Source organism: Mytilus californianus, unplaced genomic scaffold, assembly GCF_021869535.1.
Source record: "Mytilus californianus isolate M0D057914Y unplaced genomic scaffold, xbMytCali1.0.p SCAF_2, whole genome shotgun sequence".
Classification (NCBI taxonomy): domain Eukaryota; kingdom Metazoa; phylum Mollusca; class Bivalvia; order Mytilida; family Mytilidae; genus Mytilus; species Mytilus californianus.
Window position 1 is genome coordinate 74,855,092 of NW_026262668.1, and position 15,636 is coordinate 74,870,727.

General features: G+C 31.8%; 1 protein-coding gene and 1 long non-coding RNA gene across 3 annotated transcripts in view; one reads left to right on the forward strand and one right to left on the reverse strand.

Annotated features, from left to right (window-relative positions):
* The window catches only part of LOC127730296 (phospholipase A and acyltransferase 3-like), a 36,676-nt gene that overhangs the window by 10,923 nt on the left and 10,117 nt on the right, over positions 1-15,636 (forward strand). The gene's annotated exons all lie outside the window — the stretch shown is intronic.
* Positions 37-8,357, reverse strand: LOC127730298 (uncharacterized). 2 transcript variants are annotated; one of them, XR_007995021.1, is made up of 2 exons: positions 7,199-8,357; positions 37-1,552 (listed from the first exon to the last, which is right to left on the reverse strand). It is a non-coding gene; the product is annotated as an uncharacterized LOC127730298 (long non-coding RNA). The 2 variants fall into 2 exon arrangements; XR_007995022.1 differs by lacking the exon at positions 7,199-8,357 and adding an exon at positions 1,998-2,214.

The following is a 15,636-nucleotide window of genomic DNA, read 5'->3' on the forward strand; positions in this document are numbered from 1 at the left end:
GTTCTATGATATGCTGAATCTAAACATGTGTTTAGATTTCTGATTATGGGCCCAGTTTTCAAGTTGGTCCAAGTTGGGGTCCAAAATTAAACTTTGTTTGATTTCAACAAAAATTGAATATATGGGGTTCTTTCATATGCTGAATCTAACCATGTATTTATATTTTTTATTTGTGGACCCCGCTATCAAATTGGTTCATATTGAGGTCAAAAGGGTCCAAAATTAAACTTCGTTTGATTTCATCAAAAATTGAACTATTGGGGTTCTTTGATATGTCAAATCTAACCGTGTATTTAGATTTTTAATTTTGGGTCCTGTTTTTTAAATTGGTCTACATTAAGGTCCAAAGGGTCCAAAATTAAACTTAGTTTGATTTTAACAAAAATTGAATTATTGGGGTTCTTTGATATGCTGAATCTAAACATGTGTTTAGATTTTTGATTATGGGCCCAGTTTTCAAGTTGGTCCAAGTTGGGGTTCAAAATTAAACTTTGTTTGATTTCAACAAAAATTGAATATATGGGGTTCTTTGATATGCTGAATCTAAACATGTATTTAGATTTTAGATTTTTGGCCCAGTTTTCAAGTTGGTCCAAATTGGGGTCCAAAATTAAACTTTGTTTGATTTCAACAAAAATTGAATATATGGGGTTCTTTGATATGCTGAATCTAACCATGTATTTAGATTTTTTATTTGTGGGCCCGCTATCAAATTGGTTCATATTGAGGTCAAAAGGGTCCAAAATTAAACTTTGTTTGATTTCATCAAAAATTGAATTATTGGGGTTCTTTGATATGCCAAATCTAACCGTGTTTTAGATTTTTAATTTTGGGTCCCGTTTTTTATATTGGTCTACATTAAGGTCCAAAGGGTCCAAAATTAAACTTAGTTTGATTTTAACAAAAATTGAATTCTTGGGGTTCTTTGATATGCTGAATCTAAACATGTGTAGATTTTTGATTATGGGCCCAGTTTTCAAGTTGGTCCAAGTTGGGGTCCAAAATTAAACTTTTTTTATTTCAACAAAAATTGAATATATGGGGTTCTTTGATATGCTGAATCTAACCATGTATTTAGATTTTTTATTTGTGGACCCCGCTATCAAATTGGTTCATATTGAGGTCAAAAGGGTCCAAAATTAAACTTTGTTTGATTTCATCAAAAATTGAATTATTGGGGTTCTTTGACATTCCAAATCTAACCGTATATTTAGATTTTTAATTTTGGGTCCCGTTTTTTAAATTGGTCTACATTAAGGTCCAAAGGGTCCAAAATTAAACTTAGTTTGAGTTTAACAAAAATTGAATTCTTGGGGTACTTTGATATGCTGAATCTAAACATGTGTTTAGATTTTTGATTATTGGCCCAGTTTTCAAGTTTGTCCAATTTGGGGTCCAAAATTAAACTTTGTTTGATTGCAACAAAAATTGAATATATGGGGTTCTTTGATATGCTGAATCTAACCATGTATTTTGATTTTGGACATTGGACCATAATAGGTAAATTAAAAAAATTCAAGTTCTTAGACCACATTCTTTCTGTGTCAGAAATCTATGATGTGTCAAATATTTAATCACAATCCAAATTCAGAGCTGTATCAAGCTTGAATGTTGTGTCCATACTTGCCCCAACTGTTCAGGGTTCGACCTCTGCGGTCGTATCAAGCTGCGCCCAGCGAAGCATTTTATTTATTTATATATAAAAGCAAATAATAATGATAAGGTTTAATTTCATCAAAAATTGAAATATTGGGGTTCTTTGATATGCTGAATCTAACCGTGTATCTAGATTCTTAATTTTTTGGTCCCGTTTTCAAATGGGTCTACATTAAGGTCCAAAGGGTCCAAAATTAAACTTAGTTTGATTTAAAAAAAAATTGAATTCTTGGGGTTCTTTGATATGCTGAATTTAACCCTGTATGTATTTAGATTTTGGATATTGGACCATAATAGGTAAATTAAAAATTCTTAGACCACATTAATTCTGTGTCAGAAACCTATGCTGTGTCAAATATTTAATCACAATCCAAATTCAGAGCTGTATCAAGCTTGAATGTTGTGTCCATACTTGCCCCTACTGTTCAGGGTTTGACCTCTGCGGTCGTATCAAGCTGCGCCCAGCGGAGCATTTTATTGATTCAGCCATGCTGATTCTATGCGATCACTCTGGTTTTGGAGATTGTGCAGAATACTAAGTTGGAGACATATCATGGAACTAATTATGTGTTTTTATGACTTGCAGAAACTTTCTACACCATTTTAATCATGAACTGCCAACTTTTGACATGTTATTTGCCCTTAAATTAAGAAAAGATTGGTCGAACAACCCTTTTATTTTAGATAAACACTTGCATATAGTTCCTTTGTAAATCAAAATTTATAATGATTTACTATTTATGAATTAATTTGAAAAAGTATTTGAACATCAATTGAATCAGTTGATAAGAGTTTTGAAAGTATTATATCAGTATCTTATGCTTGTGTAAGGTATTGTTCAATGAAATTTTGGTCAACATGTGTATAAATATATCTAAGTTGATTCCCACACTTTTTATACGACCGCAAAAAAATTTTGAGGTCGTATATTGGTATGACGTTGGCGTCGTCGGCGTCGTCCGGCGTCGTCGTCCGAATACATAATGGTTTTCGCACTCTAACTTTAGTTTAAGTGAATGGATCTCTATGAAATTTTACCATAAGGTTCAATACCACAATAGGAAGGTGGGGATTGATTTTGGGGGTTATGGTACCAACAGTTAAGGAATTAGGGGCCAAAAAGGGGCCGAAAAAATAAGCATTTTTGTAACTTCCAGACATAACTTGTGTGTTAGCATATGGATCTCTTTGACATTGTACCACAAGATTCCATATCACAAAGGGTCAATGCTGGGATTGATTTTGGGGTTAATTGCCTCAAAATTTTAGGAATAAGGGGCCAAAAGGGGGCAAAAAACAAGCATTTTTCTAGTTTCATGACAATAACTTGTGTGTAAGTGTATGGATCTTTCTGAAATTTTACTACAAGGTTCCATTTCACAAAGGGAAAGCTGGAATTGAGTGTTGTGGTAATTGCCCAAAACGTTTAGTAATAAGGGGCCTACAAAGGGGTTTAAAATAAGCATTTTTTAGTTTCTAAACTTGTGTTCAAGTGTATGGATCTCTCTAAAATTGTATTACAAGGTACCATACCACAAAGGCAAGGCTGTTATTGAGCTTGGTTTGGGGGGAAAGGGGGGTGGGGGTGATGAATCATAAGGGGGCGTGGGTCAAAAAAGGGGTAATTTTTTTTTTTCATTTTTTTTTGTTTAAAATTTACATTTTAAGTTAGTTATTTTTTATCACTAAGAGAAAGTAGGAATTGAGTTTTGGGGTTAATTGCTCAAACTTTTATGAATAAGGGGCCAAATATTGGTCAAAAATAAGGATTTTTTTAGTTTGCAACAAAAACTTGTGTTCAAGTGTATGGATCTCTGTGAAATTGTATTGCAATGTACCATACCACAAATTGAAGGTTGTGATTGAGGTGGGGGATGATGAATCAAAAGGGGGTTGAAAAAATGTGTGGGATTTTTTTTTTTCCTTTTTTTTTCTTTAAAATTTTCCATTTAAAGATGGTTGTTTCAGATTTATATATGAAAGAAAATAATAATGATACGGTTATATATCATGAGGAATTGAAATTTAAAATTATGTATATTGGAAATTTAGGTTACATTGGAAAGTAATAATTGGCTTTGGGGGGGGGGGGGGGTTATAAATGGCTCTAATGTTTAAGGAATAAGGGAAAAAAAGGTTAAAAAACAAGGGTTTCCATTTTAATAGAGAAATAATTGAGTAAAGAACATTATTTAAAAGCAGTGTAAGGTTGGTAATTCAAACTCATTTAAATATCTCATCTACACTGCTTTTAAATTATGTAAATTGGAAATTTGCCAATAACTTTATTGTTAATAAATGCATTGGAAATTTGCCAACAATTTTAGTGTAATAAACTTCATTGGAAATTTGCCAATATAAAATTTTGCTGATGAAAGTTTTTTGTTTACCTTTAGCCTTGACTATGAAGTCATTTTCTATTTTTATAGCCTTATGATGTAGTTGAATTATTTAATACTTTTATGATGTGTTTAAATGGGGTTTTATCATGTTTATGGTTGCAAATTTATTGTTTTAGTATAATAAACTCCATTTAAAATTTGCCAATAAAAAAAATTTTTGTTTATTTTTAGCTATGATTATATTATATGATGTCATTTTCTATTTTACTTTTATGGTTGCAAAGAAATTTTTATTTTTAGATATTACTGTTAAATGATGCTGATTAAGGTTTTTGCTATGTTTAGCCATGACTATGATGTCATTTTCTATTTTAATATCTGTTATGATGTATTTAAATGGGCTTTTATGGTTACAAAGGAATTTTATTTTTATACGACCGCAAAAAAATTTTGTGGTCGTATATTGGTATGACGTTGGCGTCGTCGTCGTCGTCGTCGTCGTCGTCGTCGTCGTCCGGCGTCTTCGTCCGAATACATATTGGTTTTCGCACTCTAACTTTAGTTTAAGTGAATGGATCTTTTTGAAATTTGACCATAAGGTTAAATACCACAAAAGGAAGGTTGGGATTGATTTTGGGGGTTATGGTACCAACAGTTTAGGAATTAGGGGCCAAAAAGGGGCCAAAAATGAGCATTTTCTAGTTTCCAGACATTAACTGTGGAACTGTGTATGGATCTCTCTGAAATTATACTACAAGTTTCCATACCACAAAGGGATGGTTAGGATTTGCTTTGGGGGGTTATGGCTCAAACCGTTTAGGAATTAGGGGCAAAAAAGGGGGAAAAACAAGGTTGTCCTGGTTAATGGACAAATACTTTAGTACAAAACATAATTTAAAGCAGTGTAAGGGAGATAAATCAAATACATCATTGAAATTATCTCCCTTACACTGCTTTTAAATTATGTATAAAGTAATGGTTAATGAACAATAAAGATAATCTAAAACAGTGTAAGGGAGGTAATCCAAATACAACGTTTTGGTTACTTCCCTTACACTGCTTTTAAATTATGTTTAAAGAAATGCATATTAATAAAGGAAGACCAGTAAAAATATCTGCAAATGTTTTCATCTTTTTTTTTTACAAAAAAATCCATATGAAAGATTTGACACTATATTTTTATTAATTCGATCTATTATAAAATAGATTAAGTTAGCACTATGGTAAATTTAAATGGGTAATTATGGTTGCCAACTCCATTGGAAATTTGAATTGAGATTATGACCATATCTTGAGGGAAAGAATTTTTTTGGGGGAAAAAGGGGAGGGGGGGATAAAAAGAAATTGTGGGGGGCCAATTTTTTCTCATTTCAGATTTCAGAAATTAAAAAGAATTATTCTTCAAATATTATTTTTTTTTCAAATTTCAAATATTGAAAAATTTCAAGAAGTAATCTTTAATTGCACAGTATGGCGCATTAGATTTGTAAAATCTTTGATCACATTTATTTATTTGTTATGCCGAATCTAACAGTGTATTTAGATTTTTAATTTTGGGTCCAGTTTTCAAATTGGTCTACATTAATGTCCAAAGGGTCCAAAATTAAACTTTGTTTGATTTTAGCAAAAATTGAATATATGAGGTTCTTTGATATGCTGAATCTAAACATGTATTTAGATTTTTGATTTTTGGCCCAGTTTTCAAGTTGGTCCAAATTGGGGTCCAAAATTAAACTTTGTTTGATTTCAACAAAAATTGAATATATGGGGTTCTTTGATATGCTGAATCTAACCATGTATTTAGATTTTTTATTTGTGGACCCCGTTATCTAATTGGTTCATATTGAGGTCAAAAGGGTCCAAAATTAAACTTTGTTTGATTTCATCTAAAATTGAATTATTGGGGTTCTTTGATATTCAAAATCTAACCGTGTATTTAGGTTTTTAATTTTGGGTCCTGTTTTTTAAATTGGTCTACATTGAGGTCCAAAGGGTCCAAAATTAAACTTAGTTTGATTTTAACAAAAATTGAATTCTTGGGGTTCTTTGATATGCTGAATCTAAACATGTGTTTAGATTTTTGATTATGGGCCCAGTTTTCAAGTTGGTCCAAGATAGGGTCCAGTATTTAAACTTTGTTTGATTTCAACAAAAATTGAATATATGGGGTTCTTTGATATGCTGAATCTAAACATGTATTTAGATTTTTGATTATGGGCCCAGTTTTCAAGTTGGTCCAAATTGGGGTCCAAAATTAAACTTTGTTTGATTTCAACAAAAATTGAATATATGAGGTTCTTTGATATGCTGAATCTAACCATGTATTTAGATTTTTTATTTGTAGGCCCCGCTATCAAATTGGTTCATATTGAGGTCAAAAGGGTCCAAAATTAAACTTTGTTTGATTTCATCGAAAATTGAATTATTGGGGTTCTTTGATATGCCAAATCTAACCGTGTTTTTAGATTTTTAATTTGGGTCCCGTTTTTTAAATTGGTCTTCATTGAGGTCCAAAGGGTCCAAAATTAAACTTAGTTTGATTTTAACAAAAATTGAATTCTTGGGGTTCTTTGATATGCTGAATCTAAACATGTGTTTAGATTTTTGATTATGGGCCCAGTTTTCAAGTTGGTCCAAGTTGGGGTCCAAAATTAAACTTTTTTTGATTTCAACAAAAATTGAATATATGTGGTTCTTTGATATGCTGAATCTAACCATGAATTTAGAATTTTTATTTGTGGGCCCCGCTATCAAATTGGTTCATATTGAGGTCAAAAGGGTCCAAAATTAAACTTTGTTTGATTTCATCAAAAATTGAATTATTGGGGTTCTTTGATATTCCAAATCTAACCGTGTATTTAGATTTTTAATTTTAAGTCCCGTTTTTTAAATTGGTCTACATTAAGGTCCAAAGGGTCCAAAATTAAACTTAGTTTGATTTTAGCAAAAATTGAATTCTTGGGGTTCTTTGATATGCTGAATCTAAACATGTGTTTAGATTTTTGATTATGGGCCCAGTTTTCAAGTTTGTCCAAGTTGGGGTCCAAAATTAAACTTTGTTTGATTTTAACAAAAATTGAATATATGGGGTTCTTTGATATGCTGAATCTAACCATGTATTTTGATTTTGGACATTGGACCATAATAGGTAAATTAAAAAAATTCAAGTTCTTAGACCACATTCTTTCTGTGTCAGAAACCTATGCTGTGTCAAATATTTAATAACAATCCAAATTCAGAGCTGTATCAAGCTTGAATGTTGTGTCCATACTTGCCCCAACTGTTCAGGGTTCGACCTCTGCGGTCGTATCAAGCTGCGCCCCAGCGAAGCATTTTATTAGATATTACTATAAAATGTTGCTGATGCTGATTAAGGATTTTGTTTATTTTTAGCCATGACTATGATGTCATTTTCTATTTTAATACCTTTATGATGTAATTTCTATTTTTAGATATTACTGTTAAATGATGCTGATTAAGGGTTTTTTGCTATGTTTAGCCATGACTATGATGTCATTTTCTATTTTAATATCTTTATGATGTATTTAAATGGGCTTTTATGGTTACAAAGGAATTTAATTTTTAGATATTACTTTAAATGTTGCTGATTAAGGATTTTTGTTTATTTTTAGTCATGACTATGATGTCACTTTCTATTTTAATACCTTTATGATGTATTTAAATGGGCTCCCATGTATTTAGATTTTTGATTATTTATACATGTTACCAAATTGGTCCACATTGAACAAAAACGGTCCAAATTTCAACTTTATTACATTACATCAAACATTGAATTCTACATATTCTTTGATATATTGAAATTAACAAACAATTTAGTTTATGGATATTCCACCATAATAGGTAAATTAAATTTTTTCCAGTTCTTACACCACATTCATCCTGTGTCAGAAACCTATGCTGTGTCAAATATTTAATGACAATCCAAAGTCATAGCTGTATCAAGCTTGAATTTTGTGTCCATACTTGCCCCAACTGTTCAGGGTTCGACCTCTGCGGTCGTATCAAGCTGCGCCCCAGCGAAGCATTTTATTTGAAATGGTATTACTCCAGTTCTTTCCATAGGCAAGTAAGAGTCAGTATGATTATCATCTGTCATGATTTTCAAATAATTACACTCAAAGGTGTAAGTATTGATTGGAAACAACCCCAGTCTTAATTCACCACAGTTAATATCTCATGACCTGTTACGTAATTAAATAGACACAATTTATTACACACCTTACTGAAAACACACATTCTTGACCTTAATAGTAAACCTACAAATGTATTATTTATTTTGATCTACACTACATTAAAATATTCTGTTAATTTTGCTAGCTAGCGGAATGATTAATCAGATGTGGGTTTTTTTTCAAAGAAAAGACAAAAAATGAAAAAACATGTGTATAAAAAATGCAAGCAAATTTGATTTCACTTGTAAAATCAGTGTCATTATCATCTGACAAAGGTTAATAATCAAGTTCTAATTAATTAGTTACAATTATCAGAAATTTGGTTGAAACCATAAACAAAATTGCATAACTCTTACCTGAGCATTTTCTGCAATAAAATTTATTTGTTTGTTCTTCATTTATATCCCATTATATTGCTATTTAACAGTAATTGGAAATATCTCAGCATTAAGTATTTGTACATTTAAATTTGAATACAGGAAATGTATTTTTTCTTAATGAAGAATGAACACCAATTTAGATAAAAAATAGTTATTATTTTCTTTAATTTTTGTTGTTGAGAAAGTGCATTGCCAAGGCCTCTTTCTAGAAATTATTAAGCCAGTTATTATTAATGGCATATAAAAAAACATATTACTTGTTTGACGATTTCCCTTTCCAGTCTTGTCTATACCATTAAATTGCAAATATTTATAAAAAAAAAGTCTGACAGAGTCTAAAATTATATCAATATTTGCATCAATATTGTGAAATTTCCTACCTTTGGACAATAACATAGAAATTTTATAGTAAGATTGGAAATGAAAAGAGAAAAAAATATTGTAAAAAGTATGGTCTGAAAGAATATCAGACTAGCTATGAATATGGCTGGATCACAACATAGACGATGCTTTGATTTAAAATTGGAGTTATCTTCCTTTGTCCATGATTATAGTTGATCAACTACAATCAATGCTTTATACAATGCAATGTTTAATTTTGACTTCCACTGATAAAACACAGATCAAGTTGAATTTGGGTAGTGTCACTTTAACCATTATTGAGTTATGCCCCTTTATAAATCGAAAGATTGCAAAATTTTTAGTTTCCATTCTGTAACGTAAGTTTGCCCCAACCAAACATTATGAAACCTATACACAATATTCATTACCACAAAACTAAGATCAAGTACAAAGGAGTAGGTCCGGTAAGGGCCGATTTTGGCCTCAAAAATTCAGGTTCATCTGATGAAAGATTTTGGACACTTTTTAAACACTTAAGTGTCTACTTCAGTCGATTCAATTAGTTTATGTGAAGGATTTGAACTGATTTAGTCATTAAAGACGCTCAAATTCAAGCTTAAATATAAAAAATCTATCAAATATGCCATAATATGTCACTTTTCAGATGGTTTTTGTCAAAAATGAAAGTGGCCGCATCCGTGTTCATTCTCAACCTTTATATATGTTATGTATTATCATCAAATACAACTTACATTTAAATATTAAGAATGAACACAAATGCGGCCACTTCCATTTCAGACGGAAACCGTCTAAAAATTAACCAAAATGCTAAAATTTCGAAGATTTCAGTAATTTAGCATGACTTAATGATGATAGTACCCGATACATGTGCATTGTATTGTCAAAAACAGCCCATATTTATGAAACAGAAGTATTCTTCTTTCAAATAAATAACTAAAAATTTACATTTTAACAATTTGGTAAAACTGCTATATTTTGGGGCCAAAAATATTGCAAAACTCTTACCTGAGCATTTTCTGCAATAAAATTTATTTGTTTGTTCTTCATTTATATCCCATTATATTGCTATTTAACAGTAATTGGAAATATCTCAGCATTAAGTATTTGTACATTTAAATTTGAATACAGGAAATGTATTTTTTCTTAATGAAGAATGAACACCAATTTAGATAAAAAATAGTTATTATTTTCTTTAATTTTTGTTGTTGAGAAAGTGCATTTCCAAGGCCTCTTTCTAGAAATTATTAAGCCAGTTATTATTAATGGCATATAAAAAAACATATTACTTGTTTGACGATTTCCCTTTCCAGTCTTGTCTATACCATTAAATTGCAAATATTTATAAAAAAAAAGTCTGACAGTCTAAAATTATATCAATATTTGCATCAATATTGTGAAATTTCCTACCTTTGGACAATAACATAGAAATTTTATAGTAAGATTGGAAATGAAAAGAGAAAAAAATATTGTAAAAAGTATGGTCTGAAAGAATATCAATTTATTTCTATTCCGTTATATTTGGAATTTCCCTATTCTATTTCTATCTTTAGACTTGTGGTACAAGTTTGGCTAGTATGTAAATCAGAAGTGGTCTGATGTTACTGTTGTTTTCTGCACGAATATTTCGAGGGCGGTAGTACGGGTGGGGTTTTATAGGCATATATAAGTCCTGATTACGTTTGGTTATTATCGATGTGCTCCAGTAACTTTGATAGACGAAGTTAACGTTAAGCTCTGCATAATATGTCCGAGGAAGGCTCCGACCATGATGAACACCGTGCTACTACTCAACATGCTGAAAATAGTAACGAAACAGAGTTAAGTACGGACGGGGCTATTTCGCTTTTCACTTCAGCTTTAAACAATGCTTTAGAGAAGCAAAAACATTCCTTGATTAATCATTTCGAAGCTCGTTTAGGAAAAAGTGTTAAAGCAACCGGTGTCGACCAACCAGAATTTGTATTCCAAAGTGAGGGAATTAAAGTGCAACATTCGTTTAATACCGAGCGTCTGGAGAGGCTTGCTGCCGTTGAAAGTTGTATAAAGCTTGGAAATGCTTTCGAAGTTAGTGAAATTATTACCCAGGAAAAGGAAATCATCCGTAAGCGTAATAAAATTCTAAAAATAACCGACAAGCATGGATGGGACACGGTTAAAGAGTACTTGGATAGTCCGTTGGCCGACAATAAAGAAGATGCTAGTGATTTGCGTGCTGCTATTTCCAGGGCTTCTCGTAAAAGAAGTTCCAAGCCGTACAGTAAACCAGAATCTTCCAATAGTGGTTCCGGAAAAGGAGAATTCAATTCCAGGAGTTTTTTTTTTCGTGGCCTTGGCCAAGTCAGTGATACCGAGTTCTCCAAAGCAGGCAAGTCAGAAAGTTACAAGTGTTTCTATTGTAACCAGCCCGGGCACTTTGCAAGGAACTGCCCCGAAAAAAGGATTCCTACAGCGACAGTTGGTGCACCAAAGTTCCAGGAACAGAACACAGGAAAGACCCAGTAACAAAACAGATACAGACATAGATGAAGTTGAGTATTGTTTTCAATTTGTTAACAAGTATGAGAAAAAATATTGTCAAAATCTTATAAATGTGAAAGGAAATTTAAGAAAACATGCATTGTTTTGGAAAAATGTACTTAACGCTAATGATTTTATAATGAATGTTATTAATTTTGGTTATAGAATTCCTTTTCTGAGTGAACCACCGACTATTTTTCTAAGTAATAATAGATCCGCGTTAAAACACTCAGAATTTGTGGAAAATTCTATTGAAGAACTTTTAACTAAAGAATGTATAAAAGAAGTAAATCGACCATTTGTCGTTAATCCACTTACTGTGTCGGTAAATAGTACGGGTAAAGAAAGATTAGTCTTAGATTTGAGACATGTTAATAAATTTGTCGAGAAACAAAAAGTTAAATTTGAAGGGGTTAAAGAAGCTATGACATTTGTAAATTTTAGCGGTTTTGGGTTTAAATTTGATTTAAAGTCTGGTTATCACCATATAGAAATTCACCCTGATCACCAAAATATTTAGGATTTTCTTGGCAATATGGTGATACAGTGCGTTATTTTAAAAACCTATGAACTTTTTTACAAAAGGTTCACAAGAAAAGAGTATATTTGCACAGAGACCTTTTAACAGTAATGTATATGTTTTGTTGTTGGATTTCTCGAAGTATTGAGATTTATGCATTGAATGTTGTATACAGACTGTAGTTGATTTAGTTTTCTGCGATGGTTATTTGCCGCAGTTATCAGATATGAGACTATATTCGTAAGAATGTTAAATTTAACATTGTGATGTTTTAACTGCAACAATTAGATATGTCATTGTTAACATTGTTGATTAATTGTTTATGAATACAGTGAGGGTTAATGCCACTGTATATATATAAGTATATGACTTTTTTAGATACTGTGAGGTTGAATGCCACAGTAAGTGTGCGAGGAAAATGCCGCATTCATTTGTTTGCGAGGAAAATGCCGCATTCATTTGTTTGCGAGGGAAATGCCGCATTCATTTGTTTGCGAGGGAAATGCCGCATTTATTTGTTTGCGAGGGAAATGCCGCACTGGGTTGTTTGCGAGGGAAATGCCGCATTCATTTATAGTAGTAATGTTAATTATATTTACTTTGTTTATAGTTATCACTTGGTATTCATTATTATATTTATTTTACAGATCAATGGAAACAATTTGAGTGTTATGCCAATGATTCGAGATTTGTCAGTATCATACGAGATTTACCCTCTTTTGTCGAATCGTTTAGATCAAATTCTACAATTAAGAAATACAAGTGCTATTTTAAAAAGTTTGAAAAATGGTGTGTTTCATGTTCACTTGAGTGTTTACCAGCGACAACTACTACGATTTCTATGTATATAGGTGGACTCATTCAACAGGGATCCAGTGTTGCGATTTTAGATGCAAGTTTTTATTCAATAAAATGGTTTCATGACTTTAATTTCAAACATAATCCTTTTTCAGACAAATTCCTTGGTCTTATTTATGAAGGAGGAAGGAGATTGCTAAGTAAATCTATAAACAAAAAAGAACCTATTACGTCAGATATATTAAGGAAAATTGTTTTGAAGTTCGGAGATCATAATAATCTCAAAAAATTGCGTGTAGTAGTATTATTTCTGTTAGGATTTTCTGGATTTTTGAGGTATAGTGAATTGGCTAACATTAAGATGAATAATATTGAGTTTCAAGTCAGTCATGTTAAAATTCGCATTGATAAAAGCAAAACTGATTTATACAGAAGGGGTAATTCTGTTGTTATAGCTGCAACAGGTACAGATTTATGTCCAGTTTTTTGGTTAAATAAGTATATCAATTTAGCTGAATTGAGCAAAAATTCTGATAGCTATATTTTCAGAGCACTGTCTTTTATGAAATTGAAAGATGTTTATAAATTATGTAATATAAATAGTCCATTGTCCTATACCAGAGCGAGAGAAATTTTGTTAGAGAGTTTATCAGATATTGGTTTAGATAAGCTTAAGTTTGGGCTTCATAGTTTGAGAAGTGGTGGCGCTTCTACGGGGGCTAATAGAGGAGTCTCTGATAGGTTACTTAAAGTCCACGGTAGATGGGCTTCTGATAAAGCCAAAGATGGGTATATTAAAGACAATTTAAAATCTCAAATGGCTGTTTCCTTGAATTTTGGCATATAGTTCTCAAATTATTTATTCCTTTGTTTTATCGAAGTAACTGCGAGCAAACAAACCTAAATTATGACTTGTCTCTTATTTAGCCATGTATTTAGAATAGAAATGTTTTAAATTCGGACGAATTCATGAGGGAGAATTTAAATTTATTTCTATTCCGTTATATTTGGAATTTCCCTATTCTATTTCTATCTTTAGACTTGTGGTACAAGTTTGGCTAGTATGTAAATCAGAAGTGGTCTGATGTTACTGTTGTTTTCTGCACGAATATTTCGAGGGCGGTAGTACGGGTGGGGTTTTATAGGCATATATAAGTCCTGATTACGTTTGGTTATTATCGATGTGCTCCAGTAACTTTGATAGACGAAGTTAACGTTAAGCTCTGCATAATTTATTACAGTTATGTTTGTATTGATATGTATTTAGAGGACATTGTGAATGTATATAGATGGAATTGTGGTATATTTTTGTAATTTGTAAAATGTTTACAAGATATTAAATGTTGTTTCGCTGAGAAAATAAGAAAGTTACTGCGAGCAAACAAACCTAAATTATGACTTGTCTCTTATTTAGCCATGTATTTAGAATAGAAATGTTTTAAATTCGGACGAATTCATGAGGGAGAATTTAAGACTAGCTATGAATATGGCTGGATCACAACATAGACATGATAGACGATGCTTTGATTTAAAATTGGAGTTATCTTCCTTTGTCCATGATTATACTTGATCAACTACAATCAATGCTTTATACAATGCAATGTTTAATTTTGACTTCCACTGATAAAACACAGATCAAGTTGAATTTGGGTAGTGTCACTTTAACCATTATTGAGTTATGCCCCTTTATAAATCGAAAGATTGCAAAATTTTTAGTTTCCATTCTGTAACGTAAGTTTGCCCCAACCAAACATTATGAAACCTATACACAATATTCATTACCACAAAACTAAGATCAAGTACAAAGGAGTAGGTCCGGTAAGGGCCGATTTTGGCCTCAAAAATTCAGGTTCATCTGATGAAAGATTTTGGACACTTTTTAAACACTTAAGTGTCTACTTCAGTCGATTCAATTAGTTTATGTGAAGGATTTGAACTGATTTAGTCATTAAAGACGCTCAAATTCAAGCTTAAATATAAAAAATCTATCAAATATGCCATAATTTGTCACTTTTCAGATGGTTTTTGTCAAAAATGAAAGTGGCCGCATCCGTGTTCATTCTCAACCATTATATATGTTATGTATTATCATCAAATACAACTTACATTTAAATATTAAGAATGAACACAAATGCGGCCACTTCCATTTCAGACGGAAACCGTCTAAAAATTAACCAAAATGCTAAAATTTCGAAGATTTCAGTAATTTAGCATGATTTAATGATGCTAGTACCCGATACATGTGCATTGTATTGTCAAAAACAGCCCATATTTATGAAACAGAAGTATTCTTCTTTCCAATAAATAACTAAAAATTTACATTTTAACAATTTGGTAAAACTGCTATATTTTGGGGCCAAAAAGGGGTCTTACTGGGCCTACTCCTTTTTTGTTTCCATATTTTCTAACTTTAGTTTGCGGCAAACTACAAATAGAAAAATTGCTGAATTTTTAGTTTCTGTTCTCTACTTAAGTTAGCCTCAACCAAATGTTATGAGACTTACACACAATGCTTATTACCACAAAACTCAGATCAAGTTCAAATTTGGGTAGCGTCACTTTTACCGTTCTTCAGTTATGTCCCTTTATAACTATATGCTTTGCAAGCGGGGGCATCATCTGTGTCCACATGTGTCCACTATCCACATTTATTTTTTTTTGGGGGGGGGGGGGGGGGGGGGGGGGGGGGGGATCAATACCCAACAGCATAGTGTATTGCACAAAAGCAACAAATTGAATATAAATTTAAATCATATAACCAATTCTAAGTTCTTTGACTACAGTTATTCTGTGTCAGAAACTTATTATGTGTCAAATATTTAATTACAATCCAAATTCAGACCTGTATCAAGCGCGAATATTGTGTC